This window comes from Lissotriton helveticus, chromosome 2_1, assembly GCF_964261635.1.
Source record: "Lissotriton helveticus chromosome 2_1, aLisHel1.1, whole genome shotgun sequence".
NCBI classification, from domain to species: Eukaryota; Metazoa; Chordata; class Amphibia; order Caudata; family Salamandridae; genus Lissotriton; species Lissotriton helveticus.
Window position 1 is genome coordinate 1,947,763,270 of NC_136059.1, and position 25,248 is coordinate 1,947,788,517.

At 47.4% G+C, this 25,248-nt stretch overlaps 1 protein-coding gene across 3 annotated transcripts in view; it reads right to left on the reverse strand.

Moving 5' to 3' along the window:
* OTUD4 (OTU deubiquitinase 4) overlaps positions 1-25,248 on the reverse strand; it is a 442,490-nt gene that overhangs the window by 136,994 nt on the left and 280,248 nt on the right. The gene's annotated exons all lie outside the window — the stretch shown is intronic.

Sequence of the window (25,248 nt, forward strand, 5' to 3'; positions counted from 1 at the left end):
ACTCAATCAGGATCCCAGATTCAGCAATGAAGCACAGCCAAGGGACGGCGACTGCAGGTCAGGCAAGAGACCGGGACCAACTAGACTGGAAATGAAAGGAAACAAGACGGAGGGCATTGCTGTGGGGAGGGGGTGGAGGAGAAATGCACACGGCGGGCAGGGGAGGGGGCGGAGCGGGGAGAGCGGCATGTGGGTGTGAAGAAGCCGGGGCCTTTGAAGTGAAGCTAAGCTTCACTTCAAAAGGTGTCGGAGGAATGCGGCTGAGGGAACAGACGGTAATTTGGTGATGTGCACGCGCATTTTAGGTCAATGCGCAAGCGCATTGACCTAAAAGCCACGGGCACAGCACCAAATCGCCGCAGTTAGGTAAACTTTGTTTAAAGCCCTATAGTCTCGCTCTGCTCAATGCGCATGCGCATTGACAGGCGAGACCTAAAAACTGTGGAAGCATGGGAACAGTGTGCGAAGAGCAGAAAAATTGGAAAGAAATGGTGACTAACACCACCACCCAGAGTAGTGTCAACACTGCAGAACCCAAAGGCAGGGAAAGAAGAAAGAAGAAAAAGAAGCAGAACCCTGGGCAGCCACCCTGCCAACACATAGACAGCTTCCCATCCCTGTGCCCTGGAGGCAAAGAACATGCGTAAAAGTCATGGCACAGGTAGTAAAACTACCACCTCCATCCTGAGCAAGGAAGGGGACCAGTCCCAAGACAGACCGGGACAACAAACCTCCAAGCCACCAACATAGAGGGCAACCACCCACAAGGGACAAGGGCAAGACATGGCCATATGACCCTTAATCAGAGGATAGCAATGGAAGGGAGGGAGGGTAGGGATAGAAAGAAATCCCTCCCAAACCTGGAGTAGCCAGAGCAGCAAGGCACGGGGCAACGGAACCCCATCCTCCAAAGAACCAAAGGAGGAATGAACCGCCCCCAGACGGAGCCACCCGTCAAGAACACAAAAGGCACTCACAGGAGACGCAGCCCTCCACCGGGAGGAGAGTGCCGAAGACCAACCCATGGGTCCTCGCAGACTAGGGAAGGAAGGGTGGGCCGTGAAAGGAATTTGAAGCTAGAATCGTTTCTAACAGATACATCGTTACCGAAGGTAAGTAACTCGTACATCTGATAGAGACTACTAGCCGCAGATTCCTTCACGTAGAATAGATACCCTAGCAATACCCACTGGGAAGGAGGGTCTGTGAAAGGATCCCACCAGCCAAGACAGAACAGAGGGACCCACAGGGGACCAAGATCTGTGGACCAGGTAGAACCTCATCCCTGCCAGGCAATGGGAACCCCCACAAGCAGAACCCCATCGACCCCTAGAGGATGTAGGAGGGAAAAGAAGTCTGTAGAGGCCCGTACACTCACTGCAGAGGAACCAAGGGCAAGCTGGAGAGGCCGAAGCACCCCACTCCCCCACAAGGCAACATAGCTTCCGGCCAATGCAAAGACAGGAAGAGCAGAAGAAGAAGCAGAGAGGACCCAAGGAAACGAGGGAAAAGAAGGCGAACCCACTCCAGATGGAGAGCAACCTGCCAGCCAGAACAGCGCCAGCAGTAAAAAGCCGCCAGAAGCAAGAAGAACAGCCTGAGTAGGCGGTTCCTGGTAAGGGAGAACACAGGATTATCCCAGACCTCCGGACAGGAGCAGGGAGAGGAGGAGATGACCGGGCACACCACTACGAGTGGCCGCGCACACGACCTCAGAAAGCAAAGCAACCTACATAAACGCCCTGGAAAACAGGCACCCGAAGGCGACCAGAACCCCCCAGCAGAGCACAAGCCATATGACAGCTACCACTACCCCAGATAGGGTACGTTAAGTCCCAAGATATGGGAACCCTCTTTGGAAGAACTTCTGCAGCAGAGGAAAAAACAAAAGAGCCACGGGGAAAAAAACACCTCCGCGGAAGGCTTGACAAGCTGCCCAAGCAAAGCAGAAGGCCTAATCTCAGGGCCAAGTATGCGCAACAACTCCGGCAGAACACACACACAATCAACAAAAGGGCCGTCCAGCAGCCAACAATGCCAAAGTCCCAAGGAAGGACGCAAAAGGCCAGAAAATACACTCCACAGCCAGAACAACCGGCCTAAGAAGGACTAGAATCAACCCAACTCAGGAGTCGCTGAGGAGGGGGCGGAGGAGGAGGACGGAGACCGGCCACGAGCCATTGGATGGCGGATTCGGCCGGTGCATGGAACAACAGGCTGCCATCAAACAGAAGGTTGATGAGTCACTCCTGAATATTCTCAAGGAATACTCTGTCCGAAGCCAAGCATGACGAAGGAGAGCGATGAGGAAGCCATGGCCCGGCCCAGCACCTCTGAGATGACAAGAGCAGAGAATAAACGCTGCAAGTTACCGGCCATCCAACGCATGATGCCGTAAGTCCACCTGACCAGTCTCCTGGGACGCTGCGGATCCCAGAGACTCAGCCGAATCCTACAAACAGGAGAAGGCCCTAAGCTAGCACACACAAGGTGTTAAGAACCCGCAGGGCAGCGCTGGTCGAGGCGAACATGTTGCGCCCCCAAGAGTCCAGCCAGCGGGCCTCTCGGGACGGCGGAGCCAACAGTGGGTGCAGGGAGGGAAAAGCAGACCGCAAAAGGGGGCTGGCAACTGAGGGTGAAGGTAAAGACGCCGGATCACACGGCGCTGGGAGGTGCCGTTGCAGAAGATGCTGAGGCACCGGGTCTCCTGAGGCAGGACGCCTCCAAGCCCCAGTCAAGGAAGACAGGAGCGAACCTTCAAAGGGAAGTAAGATTTCCCTCCCACCAGAGCCCTGGTGGAGGACCTCCACTGGATGGTCCACCAGAAAGTAAGCCACTGGGTCACCCATGCGCAGGATGCCCACAGCCGTGGACACCACATGAGCAAAGGCCGTACCCGCCTCCGTAGGGCCCCGCGGTGGAGAAAGCAGCTCTTCCGTGGGTGACGGCTGCAAACTAACGCGGCCCTCCCCGAGGCCAAGCGGGATGCGCAAGGGCAAGACCTGGAAGTCAGAAGGAGCCGAAGAACGAGGGACCTGCCGCTCTTCTGACGAACACCTCTGCCTCAGGAAGGGCGGGGAGCCGACCTTCGACGCCGGTGAAAAAGACACCACACGGCGGCGAGTCTCCGGGAGGACGACAGCAATATACAGCCTGCCTCTGGAGAAGGAGCGAATCTGCGGCACGACCCCTGCGCAGAGTCCGCTGACAGAGGCAGCATGTTGGCATCATACGGCGTCACCGGACAAGGTTCCTGCAAGTCACCCCGCACCGGAGACCGGGGCTGGAGCCGAACCAGCCCCGGTCGGAGCCGAAACGACGCCGACCGGACCCCCGCCGAGGCAGCCACCTGCGTGGGGGAACGAGACGGGCCCGAGGTGTGACACCAAGCCCTCCACCAGCCGCGGCCCAGAATGAGGCGAAGGTTACTCGGCAACCCATGTGGCGTTGCCAGGGACGATTCAACCTCCGACTCGCCTTCTGACAAGGCAGCCGCCTGTGGGGAGGGACGAGAGGGGCCCAGAGAGGGACGAGGGGTCCTCACCTGGAGCGGGACGAGGAGGGTCCACCGACCCCAGTGGCTCCGAACAGTCCAGCTGCTGGAGGCGCCGTAGCGGCACCACCTCAGCCTGAGACAGGGCCACCTTGTCAAAAGACCGAGAAGGGCTCGGGGATGCGACCCCAGCCCCGGCGACCTCCCGCGACACCACAGGAACTCCCACGGGAGTTTACGGCAAGGCAGACACGCCGTGGCCTGAAGGAGGTGCCCCGGAGGTGCCGCACCCCAACAGCACCACATCCTCCAAGCCTGGATCCAAACCAGTCGTCGCCGGAGCCACCGGCGGCGCGGAGGGCCTTGCGCAGGACGAGGGATCAGCCGACCCCAGGAGGGGAAGGAGGAGGAGACGTCAGCGAGGCCTGCAAAGCAGCCGCGTATGTCTCCATTTGGACTCTCGACGCCCCAACACCGGGAAACAGTGGATAGGACGACACGAGGGGCCGCATCACGCGTGGAGAGTTCATGCCCCCGGCAGGCCGGAAACCAGCTTCAGGGGACAAACTGCGACACTTAACCACCGGGGAGCGAGGCCCACGTGACATCGGAGAAGGGCGAGGACGACAACCACGGCCGTATCTGAAGCCGTCCGCCGAAGCAGACCCGGGGGAGGACGTCGACCTGGAGAGAAGCACCAAGAGAAGTTTCATTTGGCGCTCCCGCCGCGACTTCGGCTTCAACTGTTGGCACACTGCACAATCAGTGGTGCCGTGATCCTCCCCCAAACACCACATGCACATTTTGTGGGTGTCTTAGGTCGGCGACGGACCCTCACCTCATTTTTAAGGTTTGAAGCCCGAAGGCATTCGCACACTATTCCAACAAAAAGAAATGGAAGAAAAAGGGGCCCTAAACAGGCCCGTAGCAAGGACGGGATCCGCGTTGTGCGTGGAAAAGGAAAAAACTGACGTAGACGTGCCGGGGCAGGTTTTATGTGACCTCGCTGGCGTCACGTACGCGGACGCCTGGGCTGAGTCGCGTGATATTGCCCCGCCCCCGGCGCGCAGGGATGCTGTGGCAAAAAAAGTTTCTGGATCCAGTCTTACGCCTGGGGAAAATTCTACGTGAAGGAATCTGCGGCTAGTAGTATATCAGATATAGCAGTTTGAACCTCCAGTTTAAATCCTAATATGCTCAGCCAGGCATGTCTTCTTAAAAAGAAAGAATTTGGTTATTTGAATATAACTGCCCCTCACGTATCTGGTACATCTTGGGGGTTTGGATATTCCCAGCCTGGTTTGCTCGGTATGGAGCTACCGGAAGGCTTTAGTAATTTCTTCGGAGCCGGGCTCGATGGCGGGGCCTTCGAAGCAATGTCTCGGTCGCGACTGGGCCCCGAAAGTGAAGTTTTGACCTTAGCCTTTGGTTTAGGTTCTGCCTCATACGATTTGGAGATCGGAATCTTCCGCGGGGACACATGGACCTTCGTCGAAGATAACCACCGGTTCCGGAGCTGATCTCTACATGTCGCGTCGACGGGCCATCCAATCTCGAATGGTCTTCTTGGATCGAAAGGACGCACAAGCTGTGCAGCTGGACTCGTCATGTTCAGGTGATACACAGGTTACACAACTCGTGATGGTCACTGCGTGGAAATTTTACTTCACACACGGGGCATTTTTTTAAATTGCGTCCTTTCAATGAGTTGTAGGCCTCACCGCGTGAGTAGGCCCAACGGCCCGCGTTGACGACCGGAATTGAACTGATGAAGTCGAGTCTAGGGATATTGATGTTGAAGTTGTTTTTAGAAAGTTTTGCGCGTGGAAGTCCTTGGAAAGTAGATTTCGAACCGGAGCGGAAAAGTTGCATCCGAACCCAGTGGCGGAAAAAAACAATCTAAGGATGGAGCCGATGCGCACTATTGTCCCAGGGAGGTGTCACCTATCTCGTGACTACAAAGAATTCTTCCAAGACGACAACAACATGCAATCATCCGAGACCAACACCAGGAGGCGATCTAATGCAAAGTGTAGAATCTGCAGCTCATATGCCTCGAACACATGTTTTTTTGGTGACTTGGGCATCTCCGTGTGTTTCGGCTCCGAATGCTTTGACGCCGAAGGTTTCTTGGCCGGGGTTTTCGGATCTGAAGTTTGTTTCGGTGCCAACGGAGAATGTTAGGTGCCAGACTTTTTCTTCTGCTCCAAAGTCTCTGGCTAGTTGCTCGATTTGGCATGGGGCTTTTCAAAGCCGGAAGGCTTTTTAGTATGCTTTAGTGCCGAGCCCGAAGGCAGGGCTTCGGAAGCCTGTTCTCGGCACCCATTGGAGCCCGAGGGCACAGGTTGGTGCGGAGCCTTTGGAAGGTGGTGCGAGGTAGGGGCTGTACTCATGGTACGTTGTCCCTGCGGAATGTCTTCATCCTCATTTGAGCATTCTTCGGAAACCAAAATGTCTTCCTGTTCCTCATCGGCTACGATGGGTTTGTCGCCTTCCTCCTCTTCCGATTGAGGTCAGGAATGGAACCCGCTTGTTGTCTCTGCATGTTGCGTCGTCGAGCCAGACGATCTCATAGTGTCTTTTGGAGCAGAAAGCTTAGCACGAGTCGCAGTGGTCTTCTCTGTGATAGGGTGACAAACATAAATTACACACCTTGTGTGAGTCGGTGCGCGGGTATTTCGCGTGGCACTGAGGAAAGAACTTGAAAGGAGTTTGTTCCATCGACTGCCAGTCAAACCATGGACTAGACAAGACGGGCCTAGCAAGAGTTTTATAATGGAAGTGTTCTTCAGGAATCACGATCCGCAAAAAAAGGGGAACGAAAACGGAAACAATACAGTTGAGTGTGAATGGAATATGCGCCGAGAAGGAACAAAGGGTCGACATCGAACCAGAGTGCAGCGAGATACATCCGAACCCGATGGTGGAAAAAAAACAATCTGAAGATGGAGTCGATCACCCTACCTCGTGACTAGGAAAACTTCTTCCAAGAAAAACAAAGTGCAAACATCCGGACCCAACACTAGATGGCTATCTTATGCAAAGCATGTGATTTACAGCTCACATGCCTCAAACATAGGGCTTACTGAGGTCCATTGTAGTAATGTAATCCCCTTGTTGTGAGGATGAGGAGGCACACATCTGCGAAATGCAGGACAAAAAGGAACTTACAGGAGCACTCTAGCCATAAAGCACCAAAGCCAAATTTCTGATGTCAGTTTCCCATCTATTTCCCTTGTGCCCTTTGAGGCAATGATCAGAAGAAGAGTGAGGACAATGTGCAGTGCAACAACCTAAACTGAAATCTTTTCCAATGTCTACTGTTAACCATCTTTCAGAGCGGAGAGGTGGGCGAGATCAGTGAGGCAGACAGAGTATCCACCAGAAAGATTGTTGCCAAAGGTACATTTTTCTTCTGATGGATACTTCTACCAGCAGATTCTTCACCTCTTAAATAGATTACAAAGCAATAGCCCTCTAAGAGATGGGAGTGAGGGAATGGTCATACAAGGAAATCCTTCAGCACTCAACATGAGAAATGGCCATCCCTTCTCACCTCAGAGTTCAAACAAATAGGTTTGTCAAAGGTATGAAGTGGTGTCTATGTTGTGTCCCAACTGATCTTAGCCACAAGTACAACTCTGGCTAAGGTCGAAAGAGAAGACTTTTCCCATGTGGAATAGGCTTGATTTCCTCAGGAGGCTCTTTCTTCGTACGGGTGTAGCACATCTTGATGCATAAAAATATCCAGTGGGGATAAAGTTTTCTTCTGGAGTGCTTTAACCATATTTCTGCCATGCATACCTTAAAAAGAGATAGCATCAGACTCTTTAGTGCGGTTGATGTAATAGCTAGCTGCTCTTTTAGGGTCCAGACTGAGCAATCTTGCCTCCACCCTGGTAGGTTGTGGTGGGGTATAAAAGACCGGGAGGGTATACATTGTCTAAGGTGAAAAGTGCTCACCAACTTTGGAAGGAATACAGCTCTGGATCGAGAGACGAACTTGTTTAGGAAAATGTGAAGCGGAGGCAGACGCTATGTGCTTGCAGGTCACTGATGTGACTCACCTGAATAACTGCTATAAGAAAATTTTGAACATGAAAAGCCTTGACAGACTGTGGAAAAGTAAATTTTGCCATGTTCTGTGTCCCTACGTGTTCCCCATGTTATGTTGTATGTGCATGATTAATATGCAATATGTATTCCCCATGATCGATTAAAAACGCAATTACAGTTGTGTCCATCTCTAGTATGCCAGTTTCCAGTTCTCGTGAAAGCTACGAGTATTAGGCCTATGTAAAGATACGTTGCCACGTTTCACAGTGTGCACGTTATTTCATTGTAAAATCCCCGTTTCTAGGCCTCAAAAGGGCCCGGACTCAGATTCAGCTCCTGTCTCCTGAACCCTCTCCGAGGAGCGATACAGCCCCCACCTGTATCCCTGACCCTTCACTTACTTCCTGCCTCACAGTGCCCGGCTCGGCCTGGCTCTGCCTCCAGTCTGCCAAGAGTATGTTATGATTCTAGTTATCAGTCCAGCCCTCCTTCTCTGCATTCCTAAGCTACTGAATCGCATCAATAGTTTCCGTCATGGTCTAGCCTTTACGTCTCCATGTAAGAGAAATACTGTATTAATGGTCATTTAATATTCCTCAACACGTACTACATGTAGAATAATGCATGCACCAGTCTTAGAGTCTGTTAGCCTTTACCCTGATAACTTTTGGATTCTATCAACATGTTCTCTAAACATCAGATACTAGATAGTGTTTAGGTACATGTCGCTCTGACTCTCCAGACTTCAGTCTCTGCTTCTAGCGCAGAAGTCATAGCCCCCAGCTTCTCCTAGTAATACGTCATTGCCAGCTTGCGCGCACCACTAGGTTAGAGGTCTCGGCTCCTTAGGTAGCCCCCTCCATGTTTCCGCCCCATTTATGACATATTCCGTTACGTTTACATCACATGTCTATGTATACGCCCTGTTCACGCCTCTTGTTACACCTACTTTCTGCCTTATCTTTCGCGACTGCTACAGGCCCTGCCCACTGCTACGCCTATTGTATTGAACATCATGTGTTTTGTTTAACTATATATACTTGTGCACTGTTATTAAAAGTTGCTAGCCATCCCAGATCTTGCCCGTGCAGGTTGTCCTGTTCCTGTCCTTTATGCTGTATTAAACCTGCAAACTCCTACTACCTCGAATCTTGACTCTTATTTATTGAGCTATCTGTTATTGTATATCCAGTCAAAAATAGAGGTATTATTTATTTATTTACCACATAATGGCGCCCGAACAGGGACTTGCCCTTTCCCCACGCGCCGGAGAAGCCACGCAAGCCCCCTGATCCTCTGCAGCCGCGACGGAACCATACCGTGCACGTGCAGATATTTCTGCTTCAAGTATCCCTCAGGCCCACGGAGGAGACGGAGGTTGCGGTCCAGCATCCAGACGAGGCGGTGGAGGAACGCGGCGAGTCCCGACCAGAGCCCAAGCCGAGAGTCCAAGGTCCGAGGTATCCGGAGGCCCACCCGTAACAGAAGTCCGAAGTTCGTCCGGCCGTCGTCGTAGCAGTCCAATCCAGTCCGAGGCCTTCCGTTCTTGCTGCCCGGTGAGTACCGTTGCTGGGGTAGTATCTAGACAGGGTCAATTGCATTGTCTCTGGTCCGTGGATTTGGGTACACAGATCCAACACGAAGTGTCCACTTAGGTGGATGCGGGTCCTGACGTGTCTCTTTATGAGACCGGTAAGTTTCGTACTGTTTCAGCAGTGCATCTAGTTTCTGTTCTAGTCCGTTCTGTTCTCGAGAAATTCATGTATTCTGTTTTCAGTATTCCAGGTAGTATTTTGTCCGAACTGTTATCCTAAATGTCATTCATGTATTTCAATGTCGTGGTATGAAAGTGGTGTTTCTTCAGTAATTATCGTGTTCATTGTGTATTGTATTGTGTCTAGACTCCAGCCCAGTCATGCCATTGTTTTCCAAGTTACGTCAGTTAAAAACTAGAAAAGGTCTGTTAGAAGAAGCAGTTCCTGTCCCGCCTAGGGACAGTCCAGGTCATTTTATGTATCAAAAGCATGGCATAAGTGCCATATTGTATCTAGATTTGTGGGTGGAGTACACCAAACAGTTAGAAGAAAAGTATAGATGGCCCGTATCGGGTACATGGGATGCAGAGTGCATCATGCGAGTAGAAGAAGTATTATGGAAAAAGAAAGCCAGACAGTCACAGAAAGATGCCATCGAGTTATGGCGCAAAGAATCTCATAAAAGAACCGAAAAAGAAATCAGAAAGTCAGAATTAAGTAGAGAATCCTTAGAAAGAGCCCAAGAAAGGGAATTGATCGAAATAGGTGAACGAGTTAAAGCCGAACAGTCAGACAGACAGAGAAATGCCTTCATTAAGGGTATGTATCCTCTTCTTGCCGAGGGCTTGCCAAAAGCAACCCCGGAGGCATCCAGTAATTTTCCGCCACCCTTAGTTCCGACCAAGCTACGTCACAAACCGACGGCAGCTGATATTTTTCTCTCGTCCTATTTGGACGACACAGTCTCAGAATATGCAAATCCTGTTCCACCAGCTCCTGTAAATAATGTAAATCCTGCTCCTCCAGTCACCGGGGCACCTGTTACAGCACCTGTTACGGTACCCCCGGTCAAGCCCGTAGTACAAATTCCCGCCACATCAGTCACTCTGCCAGCACGAAGAGTATCAGTCGACGATTCCAGTTTAGGGGCCGCGGGAGGAGGTCCTCCTGGTACCCCGCCGCCAAGTAGACCTCTAGGGGCAGTCGAGTTACATGAACGTGCGTTACAGCGTACGCCTAAATATCAGTCCATTGCAGAAATCAGGCGAGCTCTTACTGAATGCTGTTATGATCCAGTCCCAGGCGAGGATAGTATGGTTATATATTCCGTACGTATAAGACAGGTGTCCGAGTATTTGGTCACCCTACCGAATATGAAAAAGGATCTAGACAGAATGTATCGTTTCATTCGTACTGGAGACGATCCAGAAAGTATCGGTGAAGTCATGTCTCTCAGAAAATCTGAGATTCAGTTCATGCTATTAAAGTTTCTGATCAATTGTTTAATACGGGAACAAGATTCCCCGACTAAAGATCCGAACGAAATGAAAATTCTGACAAAGTGGAGTGATAATATAGCCGAGGGTAAGCACAAGACACTCAATAGTATAGAGAGTATGTACAAGAAAATACGTAAAGAAATAATAAGGTTACACGAACAACGCAAAGAAGCTCTAGGAAGCGAGAAAGAAAATGACTCTCCTACTGAAGAGGTAGACGACGAGAATACCGTCAGAATAGCGTATGTAGGTAAATCTAGATTTCCAGACCGACATTTACGCCTAAAACACAAGAAAGTCTTTCATCTACCAGCACCAGAACAAGGCTCTCTAGAACAAGTATTTCAAGCTACCGATCACATTCTGAAATTACGAATCGGTTATAGTGAATTAAGTACCATGCATGAACAAGAACTAGCCCGATCAGCAGTCCGATGGATTACTGATTCTACCACTTTTCCAGACGAAATAGTGGCACAAATGTTTCTGAAATTGCCCCCAGCCGAGCAGCGACTGGTGGGTATGTATATGATCCAGCACCTCATTACGCTGTATGAGGGTCAACATTCTGATCCAGGTCCGTTACATGATATCCTGAACGAGTTACTCCAGTATAGATGGAAAGGTTTAGGTACTGATTTAATTAGTGTCATTCTAGAACAGCGCCATAAATATAGAACGTTTTTGAACCCACATTTTGTTCATGTCTCACCTCCAGAAAGTAAACCGTTTTACATAGACAGACAGCATCCGTTACGAGAAGTACACCCAGTTAGGACAGCGGGTGGTGAAATGCAACGAGTATTTGTTTACACCCCAGTTACAAAGATGGAACTCTTAGAAATGAAGAAATTAATTCCCTGTCACGATAAAGATCCAGCAGGGTTCCACCGTGAATTAAAAGACATGCTCCGTATGGGAGAATACACGTATCCAGATATAATTAAAATGTTAAAAGTCCTGTTGCCTGCGGGCATATATGAAAAACTCAAGGAAAAGGATTGGGAGGTGGGAGAGAAAAAGATCGATTGGACAGCTCTAGAAGCTGAAGATAAGATACGAGTACCAGGTACCGGTCTTGGAGATAAATGTAAAGAATTACCAGAATTATTAATACAAGTTTTGCCTAGATTATTAGCCACTAAAAAGGAAGACTGGGATGCAATCTCAGCCTGTAAACAGAAACAAGACGAAGACACTAGTGATTTTTATTCTAGATTCGAGAAATGTTTTATAATAAACAGTGGTTTGAAGACGAGTAGCGAGTCATACCCTCATCTTTTTGTTACTAAATTTGTCGAGAATTCAAGTCCACAAGTTAAGAATCGAGTTTTGAAAGTCGAAAGTACATGGCAAGCTAGTACTCCGTCCCAGATGTTACAGATGCTTCAGTATCACCAGAATAGAATAAGAGAAGAGCAAGAACACGAGAGAAGACGTATGAAAGACACGAAAATGAAAGTACTAGTTGCACAATCTGTTCCACAAGACAGTCAGAAGAGGCGTCCGAATCAAGCCAGTCATCCTGCAGCTCCCGTTAAAGGGACATGCAATTATTGTAAACAGCCAGGTCATTTTATAAACGAGTGTGCAGTTCTGAAACACAATATAGCCACTGGTAAAACCAAAGAAAGACCACGTCCGCCTAGACAAGAACAAGTTTCACAGACTTCCCAGTTACCACAGAATGCACAACAGACAGTTACAGCACCGCAGCCTATCGCTGCAACACAGCATGTTACACAGCAGATGTACCAGTATGCACAGTCCGAGTATCCAGAGTATCAAGCGTATTCATGAAACAGCCTAGAGAGGGAGGTAGGCTTGCCTCTCATCGAGATTCCTGTAGATCAAGAGGGTCCCTATGTTCACAGTCAAGTATTAGGGAAAGACAGAAAGTTTTTGATTGATACAGGGGCAAGTAGGACGACTATTAGTCATGACGAGGTTCCAGGGGCTCCGCTCTCAGGCTCTAGAAATGTTTCCCTTGGATTTTCAGGAAAGCCTATTGTAAACGAGATATCAAAACCAGTTACTCTAGAAGTAGGTCCATTGTCCCGAACTACTGATCTATTACTTACGAAGTCATGTCCAGAAAATTTGTTAGGCATTAAGACAATGAAAGAATTAGGTGCAGTTATTTGTTGTTCCCCAGAGGGAATACGTTTGTTTTTACGTGACTTCAAGGGTCACTATGTATTACGTGATTTTGATCCAAGATTGTTAAATGTTCCGCAGCATCTATGGGCGCAAGGTCCAACTGATGTTGGTTTTATGCAAATCACACCCCATCGTGTGACTCTCAAGCAAGGTGTAGTGTTACCACGAATCAGACAGTACAGACTGCCACCTGAGGCTGTAGCAGCCTTATCCAAAATTATTGACGAGCTCATTGCTCAAGGAGTAGTTGTAGAAACTGACTCCAATGTATGTAATTCTCCTATCATTCCAGTCATGAAACGTACTGATCCAAATGCACCCCCAGTATATCGATTAGTGATTGATCTTCGAGAACTCAATAAATGTATCATTCCCCAGTACCCAGTTGTTCCAGATATCTCATCTCTATTGACAGCTATTGATCCTGAGGCAATATTCTTTACCGTAATCGACCTCAAGAATGCATTTTTCAGTGTTCCAATTCATCCAGATAGCCAGTACCTTTTCGGTTTTTGTTTAAATGGAGAGGAGCTATAAATTCACACGAGCTCCTCAAGGTTTCACAGAAAGTCCTAGTATTTACAGTCAAGCACTTAAGAGACAACTAGACAATATTCACATGCCAACTGACACTGCCCTGCTCCAATATGTCGATGATCTACTGATCACAGCCCGTTCTGAACGTGATTGTGAGCGAGCATCACTTACAGTTCTGTATTTCCTAGCCGAGATGGGGCACAAGGTGTCCCCTTCAAAGCTTCAATTCTGTGTCCAGCAAGTGATCTACTTAGGCCACTTACTGTCCAAGTGGGGTAGGCAGTTGACACCTGACCGTATCCAGTTAATAGCGAGTCTTCCTCAGCCCAAGACCCAGAAGGAGGTACGTGCTTTTATCGGCCTCACTTCTTATTGCCGACAATGGATTCCTCAGTATGCATTTCTAGCCAAGCCACTGATACAGTTAACGACACAGGAGGCAGCCGTATCGACTGTTCTCCCTTGGACATCTGAACATACACTTAGTTTTAATGAATTAAAGAAAGCTTTATGCCAAGCTCCTGTTCTAGCTACACCGAACTACAGTAAGCCTTTTACACTTTTTGTCACTGAACGCGAAGGTACATCATTATCTGTTCTCACACAAGATCAAGCAGGACAATACAAGCCTTGTGCTTATTTTTCGAGCACACTAGATCCAGTAGCCCAGGCTCTGCCTGCGTGCCTCAAGTCAGTTGCAGCCACAGCTCTAGCTATCAGACAAAGTGATTCCATAGTGTTAGGACATTCCCTGACAGTACAAGTTTCACACTCCGTGGAAGTTCTTTTAAACCGAACACAGACTCAGCACTTGACAATTGCACGTTTGACAGGTTATGAACTGACACTGTTCCAGCCACACATAGAAATCAGACGCTGCAACGTTCTAAATCCTGCTACACTGTTACCGTCAGTTACTTCAAATCCTGCCACACATGACTGTGTGGAAGTCATTAACACTATGACCAAGCCAAGACAAGATCTGACAGATATTCCATTACCAGATCCCGACCTGACACTTTATGTGGATGGTTCATGTATGAGAACAAGTACAGGAGAATTAGTAGCCGCGTATGCAGTGACTACTGACACTGAAGTTATTGAAACACACCGTATTGACACCCTGTCTGCTCAAGCAGCAGAGCTAGTTGCTCTGACACAAGCCTGCATACATGCCAAGAACCTGAAAGTTAATATTTACACAGATTCACGCTACGCATTCGGAGTCGTACACGACTTTGGAGTGCTCTGGCAAGAGAGAGGTTTCATGACTTCTCATGGAACCAAGATTCAGCATGGTTTCCTTATTCAAGCTCTGTTAGATGCAATACATTTACCGACATCTATCGCTATCATGAAGTGCAAAGCACATACTAAAGTTACTGACATTATTTCCCAAGGTAATGATCTAGCGGATCGAACAGCCAAGCTTACAGCACAGACACCAGACATACCAGTTAACAAGACACCGACATCCACTCTAGAACAGACTACTTGTATGACAGTTAAGGACCCTACTCAAGATGTCATAGATATCCAGTCACATGCTACTCCCGAGGAAATCAAGAAATGGTCCGAACAAGGAGGGGTCCAGACAGATCAGGGATGGGTGACGAAGGGAAAAGCCACATGGTTTCTCCCCGACTCTATGGTTCAAGTCATTATCAATACTGCACATAGTCCAGCACACTTAGGAGAAAAAGCCATGATAGACAGTATCCAGAACATTTGGTTCAACAAGCATTTACGAGCTGCAGCCAAGCAGAAAGTCCGTACTTGTATGATATGTTGCCAGTTCAATCCAGGTAAAAGTGTCCCGGTGGAACAAGGTGGATTCCAGCCCCCTGACCACCCTTTTGAAGTCCTCCAGATGGATTATATTCAGATGGAGCGATGTCGAGGTTTCAAGTATGTCCTTGTAGTTGTATGCGCTTTGTCCAGGTGGACAGAAGCATATCCAGTCTCAGATTATACAGCCGCGACCACTGCCAAGCAGTTGGTTCGTGAATTTTTCCCCCGCTATGGACTCCCTAGGGTCGTGTATTCTGATAACGGCCAGCCATTCTCATCCGAACTTATGAAGCACGTTTCCCTTTTACTAGGGTACCAGTGGAAGTTTCATTGTGTACGCCATCCAGAAGCAGCAGGTCTCGTAGAGAGACATAACCAGACCCTAAAAATCTGCATCGCCAAAGTTTGTAAAGAGAAAGGTGTAGACTGGCTAGTAGCTCTGCCAGTTGCCCTATTCTATATGCGCATGGTCGCACACTCCAGATCAGGTCTGTCCCCTTATGAGGTCGTATTCGGCCGCCCCCCGAATATGTGGGGTACACCTAGACCCCGAAGAATTACAGATGTTTCCAGTAATATGCTGACAGATTACCTAGCTTCCTTGATGTCTGCCCTACACTCTTGTCGTTCACAGGTTGCCGCTGCATTTCCCGACAATACTGAAGTCAAGCCACACGAGGTCCTTCCTGGCTCCCTGGTTTTAATCCGGAATTTCGATCGTTCAAGTCCGTTGGAGCCTCGCTGGAAGGAACCGAAGTTAGTCCTTTTGACCACCCGTACTGCCGTCAAGTTGGAAGGCAGGAAGGGGTGGGTGCACCTGTCGCATGTCAAGAAATTTCACGGACTCCGACTAAAAACTGTTTCCAAGAACATTTCCAAGGATTGTCAAGATTTTAAAGACTGCCAAGATACTATTATCAAGGACTGTCCCGCTAATGACTCTGATTCAAAGGATCCCCTGTTAGAGAAAACTCCGCAACAGGAGTATAAACAGAAGCTTCGGTCTAGTAAAATAAGTCAGCCAGTTTAATTGTCTAAGTCCCCCTGGGTGAAACGGTTAGACAGGTTTCTGACATGTATGAGATAGACCCCCATAGTGAGAGAGTTAGTCAAAACTCTATCCGATGTATCGTTTTTTTAAAGTTTTATATTGTTTTTGAGTTTAATGATTACCTGTACAAGTTATGCCTTTTATTTATGTTTTCCAATTTCTCATGTAAATAAGTTTTCTAATGCTACAGTAGAGCACACGTTTAGTGATCTGCCTCCTCACGAACTATCCTATCGTCTTGCTATGCGCAACAATACATTTATCCGTATGTTACATTATTCACACCAGACCAGCAATGCCACTAATTGTTGGGTGTGTGGTCGACTCCCCCCTTTCCAGACACCGAAGGGAGTTCTGCCACTGTTTCCTTATCCGTTTTCACATAATGGTTCATGTGGAGCCTGGTCCACGTTAACGTCATCTTCAAATGATATGTCCCTACTGAACAGTACATGTTTTCCAGACAAGCAAGGTCTTCCCCACAGAACAGGGTTAGATCTAGAAAATGAAGTTTATAATTTGGGTAATTATTCTTCGAATTTTATGGTTCTGAATGTTCAGTCTGATACTACTCCAGATTTACCTGCTATTTCAGTACTACCAGTCAAAGGCGAATTATGTGTCCGAAATAATGGTTCCGCACATGTACGACATAGTGATTGTACTACTATTGTCAAGTATAGTGACAGTGGGAAATCTATTTTCAAAGCTTCACGTCATTCTTATTTTGTTTGTGGTCAGACCGCATATGTTCGTCTGCCCCTCGATTGGGATGGAACCTGTTACATTGCCTTCCTACTGTCACCAGTTTTCCTAGCCCCGTCTGATTATCATAGAAACACACATCTAGTACACATTAGACATAGAAGGGAGATTGAGTCCCCGATTGTCGATCAAACTGAAACTGCTCTAGAACAGTATACAGATTTCAATAAAGGATTCTTTTTCTTTATAGGACCTATCCAGAATAGTAAGTTAATACGTAGATTAACCAGAACCCTTGAAGCAGTAGTGAATGAGACTGCCTCTGCTCTAGGTAACTTAACCGAGGAGCAATCTGCTATGAGATTTGTCGTGCTCCAGAATCGTCTCGTTCTTGACGTCATACTGGCCGATAGAGGAGGAGCATGTAGAGTCATCGGATCTAGTTGCTGCATTTTCATTCCTAATAACGCGCCGTCTGTTTATTCAGCTATAACCAGACTTCATAAAATTGCCCATCAGTTACACCAGAATCCAGGCACCTGGACATGGTCCGGTTGGTTCTGGAGTATAATTTCTGCCTGGGGATGGAAAGTATTGTCCTTTCTAGGTATTGCAGTAGCGATCATATTCAGTTGCTGCCTCTGTATACAATGTGGCCCTGCGATTTGCGGCATTTGTGCTACCTCTTGTATTCCTAGTCCCATGTCCCGTCCTAAATCCCGTTCCAAGAAAATTCGAGACGAGCAAATGATACTGTATGAAATGATAGATGGTATCATGAATATTGATGTTTCTTGATGGAAACGTAGTGACAAGGAGGGAATGTGGAAAAGTAAATTTTTGGAAAACAAGTAGGAGAGTAAGGAGTTGTGTCCGTGAACGTCGGACGGGAAATACTCCCGATTCCCTGGTCAAGGATCAAAAGAACAAAATGGAGGAGTACTACCCGATGAGGGTATGTGAAGGCTCTTGTCTGAACTCAGGAAGAATTGTTCCTTTGTTAGGAAACCCCTCACTCACCACCTAGTGGTGACTTGCTTCATCATCGGGGCCCACTCAAGTGGCCTAGCGTCACTTGGGTGTGCTTCAACACCTGCAACTGCAGTGGAGCTGGTAGTGAAGTGTGGGGTGCAAACAAAAAAGAATGTGAGTGTTAAAAAATTGTCCTGGTATTCTTTTGTATAGAGTTTTAATAAAAAAGATACTGGACAAAATTAAAAGATAAGGTTGAGATAGTAGTGGGGAAGTTACGGCCCACTTATCTCTGTTTTATGTGTTGGTCGACATGTTTCTACCATAAGGGGAAAATCCCCGGTATTCCTCAGGACCAAAACAAGGAAGTGGGTGGTATGTGCCCCCTAAAAGACACACCCAGACCTAAATCCTTGGACAGCCAGAAGAAAAATCAGCTTCTGGGACGCACACCTAAAATAGAGGGTGCTTTAAAAGCTGTGGGGAAGGAAAAGAAAAGAATAAAATAATTACTATCCTGTTACGTAGTGCAGTGCTAGAGTGCAGGATTCGTGCAATTATTCTGGCTTCCCACAGTGGTGTTTGACATAGTGCCTTCATCGAAGCAGAGCGTGTCTACATGTGTTGTGCAAACGTGCTCTTAGCTATGGAGATAAAAAATATCTATGGAATAAGGTCTGATTGTAGCCTTAGTGCGTGCTATATAGGGAAGAGACATGCTGGCATCAAAGTCAGGGGTGCACTATGTAGGAGTGCTCATATTGTGTACCGCCGTGGATTGAATAATGTGCCAGCTAGGTAACATTTAATTACTTATGTATGACCTGATCATGGTTTGTGGTCAACAGAAAGAGACAAACTGGACTGACAAACATACACAACATAGAGTAATTCACAACTAAAGATATGGCAGACTGATGGAAACAGGGCTTACAATGCATTGTAAGCCCGTTGTGTATGTTTGTCAGTCCAGTTTGTCTCTTTCTGTTGACCACAAACCATGATCAGGTCATACATAAGTAATTAAATGTTACCTAGCTGGCACATTATTCAATCCACGGCGGTACACAATATGAGCACTCCTACATAGTGCACCCCTGACTTTGATGCCAGCATGTCTCTTCCCTATATAGCACGCACTAAGGCTACAATCAGACCTTATTCCATAGATATTTTTTATCTCCATAGCTAAGAGCACGTTTGCACAACACATGTAGACACGCTCTGCTTCGATGAAGGCACTATGTCAAACACCACTGTGGGAAGCCAGAATAATTGCACGAATCCTGCACTCTAGCACTGCACTACGTAACAGGATAGTAATTATTTTATTCTTTTCTTTTCCTTCCCCACAGCTTTTAAAGCACCCTCTATTTTAGGTGTGCGTCCCAGAAGCTGATTTTTCTTCTGGCTGTCCAAGGATTTAGGTCTGGGTGTGTCTTTTAGGGGGCACATACCACCCACTTTCTTGTTTTGGTCCTGAGGAATACCGGGGATTTTCCCCTTATGGTAGAAACATGTCGACCAACACATAAAACAGAGATAAGTGGGCCGTAACTTCCCCACTACTATCTCAACCTTATCTTTTAATTTTGTCCAGTATCTTTTTTATTAAAACTCTATACAAAAGAATACCAGGACAATTTTTTAACACTCACATTCTTTTTTGTTTGCACCCCACACTTCACTACCAGCTCCACTGCAGTTGCAGGTGTTGAAGCACACCCAAGTGACGCTAGGCCACTTGAGTGGGCCCCGATGATGAAGCAAGTCACCACTAGGTGGTGAGTGAGGGGTTTCCTAACAAAGGAACAATTCTTCCTGAGTTCAGACAAGAGCCTTCACATACCCTCATCGAAAAGTAAATTTTGCCATGTTCTGTGTCCCTACGTGTTCCCCATGTTATGTTGTATGTGCATGATTAATATGCAATATGTATTCCCCATGATCGATTAAAAACGCAATTACAGTTGTGTCCATCTCTAGTATGCCAGTTTCCAGTTCTCGTGAAAGCTACGAGTATTAGGCCTATGTAAAGATACGTTGCCACGTTTCACAGTGTGCACGTTATTTCATTGTAAAATCCCCGTTTCTAGGCCTCAAAAGGGCCCGGACTCAGATTCAGCTCCTGTCTCCTGAACCCTCTCTGAGGAGCGATACAGCCCCCACCTGTATCCCTGACCCTTCACTTACTTCCTGCCTCACAGTGCCCGGCTCGGCCTGGCTCTGCCTCCAGTCTGCCAAGAGTATGTTATGATTCTAGTTATCAGTCCAGCCCTCCTTCTCTGCATTCCTAAGCTACTGAATCGCATCAATAGTTTCCGTCATGGTCTAGCCTTTACGTCTCCATGTAAGAGAAATACTGTATTAATGGTCATTTAATATTCCTCAACACGTACTACATGTAGAATAATGCATGCACCAGTCTTAGAGTCTGTTAGCCTTTACCCTGATAACTTTTGGATTCTATCAACTTGTTCTCTAAACATCAGATACTAGATAGTGTTTAGGTACATGTCGCTCTGACTCTCCAGACTTCAGTCTCTGCTTCTAGCGCAGAAGTCATAGCCCCCAGCTTCTCCTAGTAATACGTCATTGCCAGCTTGCGCGCACCACTAGGTTAGAGGTCTCGGCTCCTTAGGTAGCCCCCTCCATGTTTCCGCCCCATTTATGACATATTCCGTTACGTTTACATCACATGTCTATGTATACGCCCTGTTCACGCCTCTTGTTACACCTACTTTCTGCCTTATCTTTCGCGACTGCTACAGGCCCTGCCCACTGCTACGCCTATTGTATTGAACATCATGTGTTTTGTTTAACTATATATACTTGTGCACTGTTATTAAAAGTTGCTAGCCATCCCAGATCTTGCCCGTGCAGGTTGTCCTGTTCCTGTCCTTTATGCTGTATTAAACCTGCAAACTCCTACTACCTCGAATCTTGACTCTTATTTATTGAGCTATCTGTTATTGTATATCCAGTCAAAAATAGAGGTATTATTTATTTATTTACCACAAGACAACTATTTAGAGGTTAGAAAGGAAAGCCCATCAAATAAGTTAACACTTGAGGTCAGATCCTATTGAGGCATAACAAAACGGGAGGGTGGAAACAAATTTGTCAGTGACATCTAAAATCTTGTCATGATAGGAGACTTGAAAAAGGGAAGGCTGGTCAGGAAGGCAGAGAAAAGTTGACACGGTAGCAATGTATCACTTCAACACTAAACAACTCTGCCAACCCAGCAAGAGTGCAAAGGGAAGGTCCTCCAATCAGGCAATCTATCAAGTAATCTACACTGTTTTAGCACACTAAGCAACAAATCTATCCCACATTCCAGTGTAGAACAATCTAGTGGCAGGACGATGCACCGACAAAATGGCATCAACCACCTCTGGCAGCAATTGAAAGGAAATCGGACATCCCCACTCAATCTCTAGGCATGAAGTTGGAGGCTATGGAGGTTGGGGTGCAGAACTTGTCCTGCTAACTAAGAAAGGAGTTCTGAGCACAGGGAAAGTGCAGACCACACCCTTTTTGGTCAGTCCAGAGAAATCAGTTAAACACAGGCCCTGTCCTAACTACTGCATAAGAACATGTGGACTCACAGGAATGAGAGGAAATTCATAATGAAGTGGAATGGAACGTGTTTATGTAGGGAAGGCAGAGAACTGTTGGCAATGGGGACTGGCCTGAGTGTCAAGGAGATCTGCCTGAGGGGTGCCCCACAGATCAAAGAGGTCTCGAACTACAATTGTATGGAGACCCCATTTAGGATCAGAAAGCAGATACTGATGCAGATTTTAGGAGACCCAGCTAGGTGATTGGCAACTAGCCAGATATCATGCTGGTGTGCCCGCACACAAGTGTCAACGTTTTTCGACAGAACTGGACCGGTGAGACCCCCACTCCTGCCAGCTTGTGGACATACCACATTGCGGTCTTGACCACAAAGGGAAGGAAGCAAGGCCTTGAGCACCAGCCAAATCACCATCTTTTTAAACAGGTTGATGTGAAATATCTGCTCCTTCGGAGACCACACACCTCAATCTTCATAAGCTCTTCCTGAGAAACCCCCACACCTGAAAGTGGAAGCATCAGTCACTAACATGGCCACAGCTGGAGGAGAACAGGACTTCCATTGGGACAGGCTCCCCCCCCCCGAACACGGAGTCAGGTCCCTGCAGTCTCCTGGGAGATCACCACAGGGTCTGACAGCTGTCCCCATACTGGAACCACTGCCTGCAGAGGGCCCACTTGAGATCCCTCATGTGCAAGGATACTTAATTGACCAGGAGGATACAAGAACCCAAACCTAGAAGGAATAAAACCAACAGGACTGGAATCAGAGCCACCTCACAAAACACTTTAATCATAAATGAATGTCTCAGACTCTCTAGGGAGGAGAGACTGAGGGCTCTAGATGAGACGTGGGTAAGTTCATGGGAAAAGACCAGGATCAATAAAGATGGTGTTAACTGGAGGTGGCACACAAGCGGCTGTGGTGAACCGGCTTTGAGCAGCCAGTCATCCAGGTACAGAAACACTTGGATCCCTGCCCTTCACTGTTGTGCCACTACCATCACCTTTGAAGACTTGAGGTGACGATCTCAGTCCTGATGGGAGGACTGCGTACTAGCATGAATGGAGCGTTCAACTGAAACGCAGGTACTTCCCGTGAGACTGCAGGACCAATATATAGAAATATGCGAGCTGCAAGTCGAGGGATACCCTCCAGTCTCTCATTTCCAGCATCAACATAATCTATGCCTGGGAGCGCAGCTTTTCTACTTGCAGAAGAAAAGATTCCAGACTATAAGATATCGGATCACAGAAAGAACACTGTACTTCCTAGGGACAGTAAACTACTGAAAGTAGCACCCTTGACCTAATTCCTCCTTTGGTTTCAACTCCACAGCTCCTCATGCAGCAGTATACGGAGATAATCTTCTAAATGATGGGACTTAAGAGAAGGGAAACGGTGAAGGGCAATTGGAAGCGTAGGGCATTACCCCCTTCCTACAAGTTGAATTACCCACCGGGTAAGTTATGGCCTCCCAGGAGTACCGCATGCTCTGGACAAGGGCAAACTAGCTACTTCACTACTGAGGAGGAGGAGGAGGAGGAGGAAGGTGCTGCCAATTGCAAGTGCAACCTTAAATCTTCTCTCTGTACTGCCTGAACAGTAGGATTAAAGGTTGTTGCTGGGACTGTGTGGTCTAAAACTGCCAAAAGTTAAATCCCTTTGAAAAGCCACAAAACCTCCAGAATTGGTGGCAGTCTGGCAATTGACCTTTAATGATTTGAGGGCTAGGCTACCCACTGACTGCATCAAGCTTCAGCAACTTTCTAGCCATGGGGCTGTTGGGAATTCACAAGGCCTGCACCACCAAGCACTCTGGAGACGAATGGACAGGACAGAATGGAGCATCCCCTGGAGCATGCCTGTAACTCCTCATCGCCAACCTACTGACCACCAGGGTGGAGGTAGGATTCTCCCAGGCCACCATAAATGGGTCCAAGAGAGCCTCATTGAAAGGGAATAGCATTTTAGATGCTTGCACACGGGGCTGCAACACCTCCATTACAAAGTTAGATTTACAGTCAACCATGAGCAATGGGAGTGCTTGGACTACGGCTGCCATGTCAGAGAATAGGAGGCGGCAATAACTTTGCTGTCTCACTATTGTCATCCATGTCATAGTACGCCACCTCAGGCAGGTCAATAGGATCAGAGTCGGACTCCAAAGTTATTGTGCATCATCCTCTAATACTGTTCTCATGCCCCTTTCACTTGCTATTTTCTCAAAAGTTGCTCCTCCGTCAGGCACCAGCCTTTTCTCCTAGACCTATGAACAATCTCCTGAGTTTGGTAGAGGGTCACATCCGACAGGGCCCAGAGGGTCTAGCACCTGAGGCACTAGAATCTGCACTGGAAGCACCACATTCATCATCAGAGGGCTCGGAGGCAGCATTGGCTGTAGCACCCCATAGGTAAAAAGTCTGTATCAGCAGAAAATAGAAGGGGAAAGAAAGACTGCATCAGCAGGAAATAGTGCAGCACCAGAAGATTATATGATCCGAATGGCATTTGGAAAAACCTGCTAGCATGAAATTGAACAGGGACCCAAAGGGTTCTGTGGAGCTGCGAGGTTCCAGGGAAGATCTCTGCCTTCCTAAACATCTCAAACATTGTGCAACAAACAAGCGTCCTAGGGGAGCAAGAGAGGGCCCCCAAGTGCTGGGGCTAGGAGGCAGCACCGTGTCCTCAGGTGGTGAAATCATTCCTAGCACCACTTTGGATCAGAAAAAACCTTGGAGACTTACCTTTTGAAAAAGCCAGTGTTTCTTCATTTGCACTTCTACCTGGATGACCTGGGATAAGAGGAAGGTGATTTGGAGCTAAGCCAGGATTGAGGTCCAGCTCACTGGTCATCCCAAGCCATGAACAGTTTGGCCTCCCTCCCCTTGATGGCTTTCAAATGCATACTGAGGCAGGAGTGTCACAACCTTCTATTATGCTCCGACCTCAAACAAAACAAATGACACGGGAGTCGATGATGGACATATAACCGCCATAATGCCTACAGTGGTTAAACTTTTAATATTTAGGGATGGGGGGGGGGAGTGGGGGGCAAGAGTTCTTTTCCAGCTCTGTACCAAAATGCACAAAACATTAAAAACTCCCTCACAGGAAGATTTCATACTCAGGATCCAGGTCAACGGGTGCAAAAATAAAGAAACACAAGTAAGGGTGCCAAGGTGGGTGCTTTCTGACTTCAGTGACATCACTGTGGCATTGTTTGGGATGAAGACAGAGCCAACAGATAGTGGCATGGAAGGGCTGTGCAACATTTATAGATCCAATCTGGGGCCTTGAAAATTCAAGAGGGGAGGAATCCAAAGACAGAAGAGTACATCAGAAAGCTTGATTTGCAATTTCACATGCATAATCATTTCAAAAAGTATTTCATATTTCTTCACCTTTACATTTAATATACTTACATTTTGTCCAGGCTGTCCCTTCAAAGTAGATTCTCAAATATGCTATGATAATTTACTTGAAATGGGCAGTGTGGTAATAGTAAAATGTAAGCAGATTACACATTCTTAGACTGCGGATACTAGAGCTTGATTGATTCTACATATTCATACGGCAATGCAGCCACACAGGTTATAGAGACTTAAGAAGTTCAGATAGCAGACAGGCTCAACCTCCAACAAATAGGAGAGATGCCAATGCTTTAGCAATATAGGATGACTACATGCCTTAGGTAGAACATGAAATAACGGCCACAACAGCAGTCTTAAACACACAACTGAGTCCTAGTGCAAGGATTATGGTTGGGGGCAGACGTCTAGAATTGTATCAAATTTAGGAGAGCCACATGTAGTTTTTGTAAAGTGGTGTAACCATATACGGGCTGGGCAAGAAAAGTATCAGTA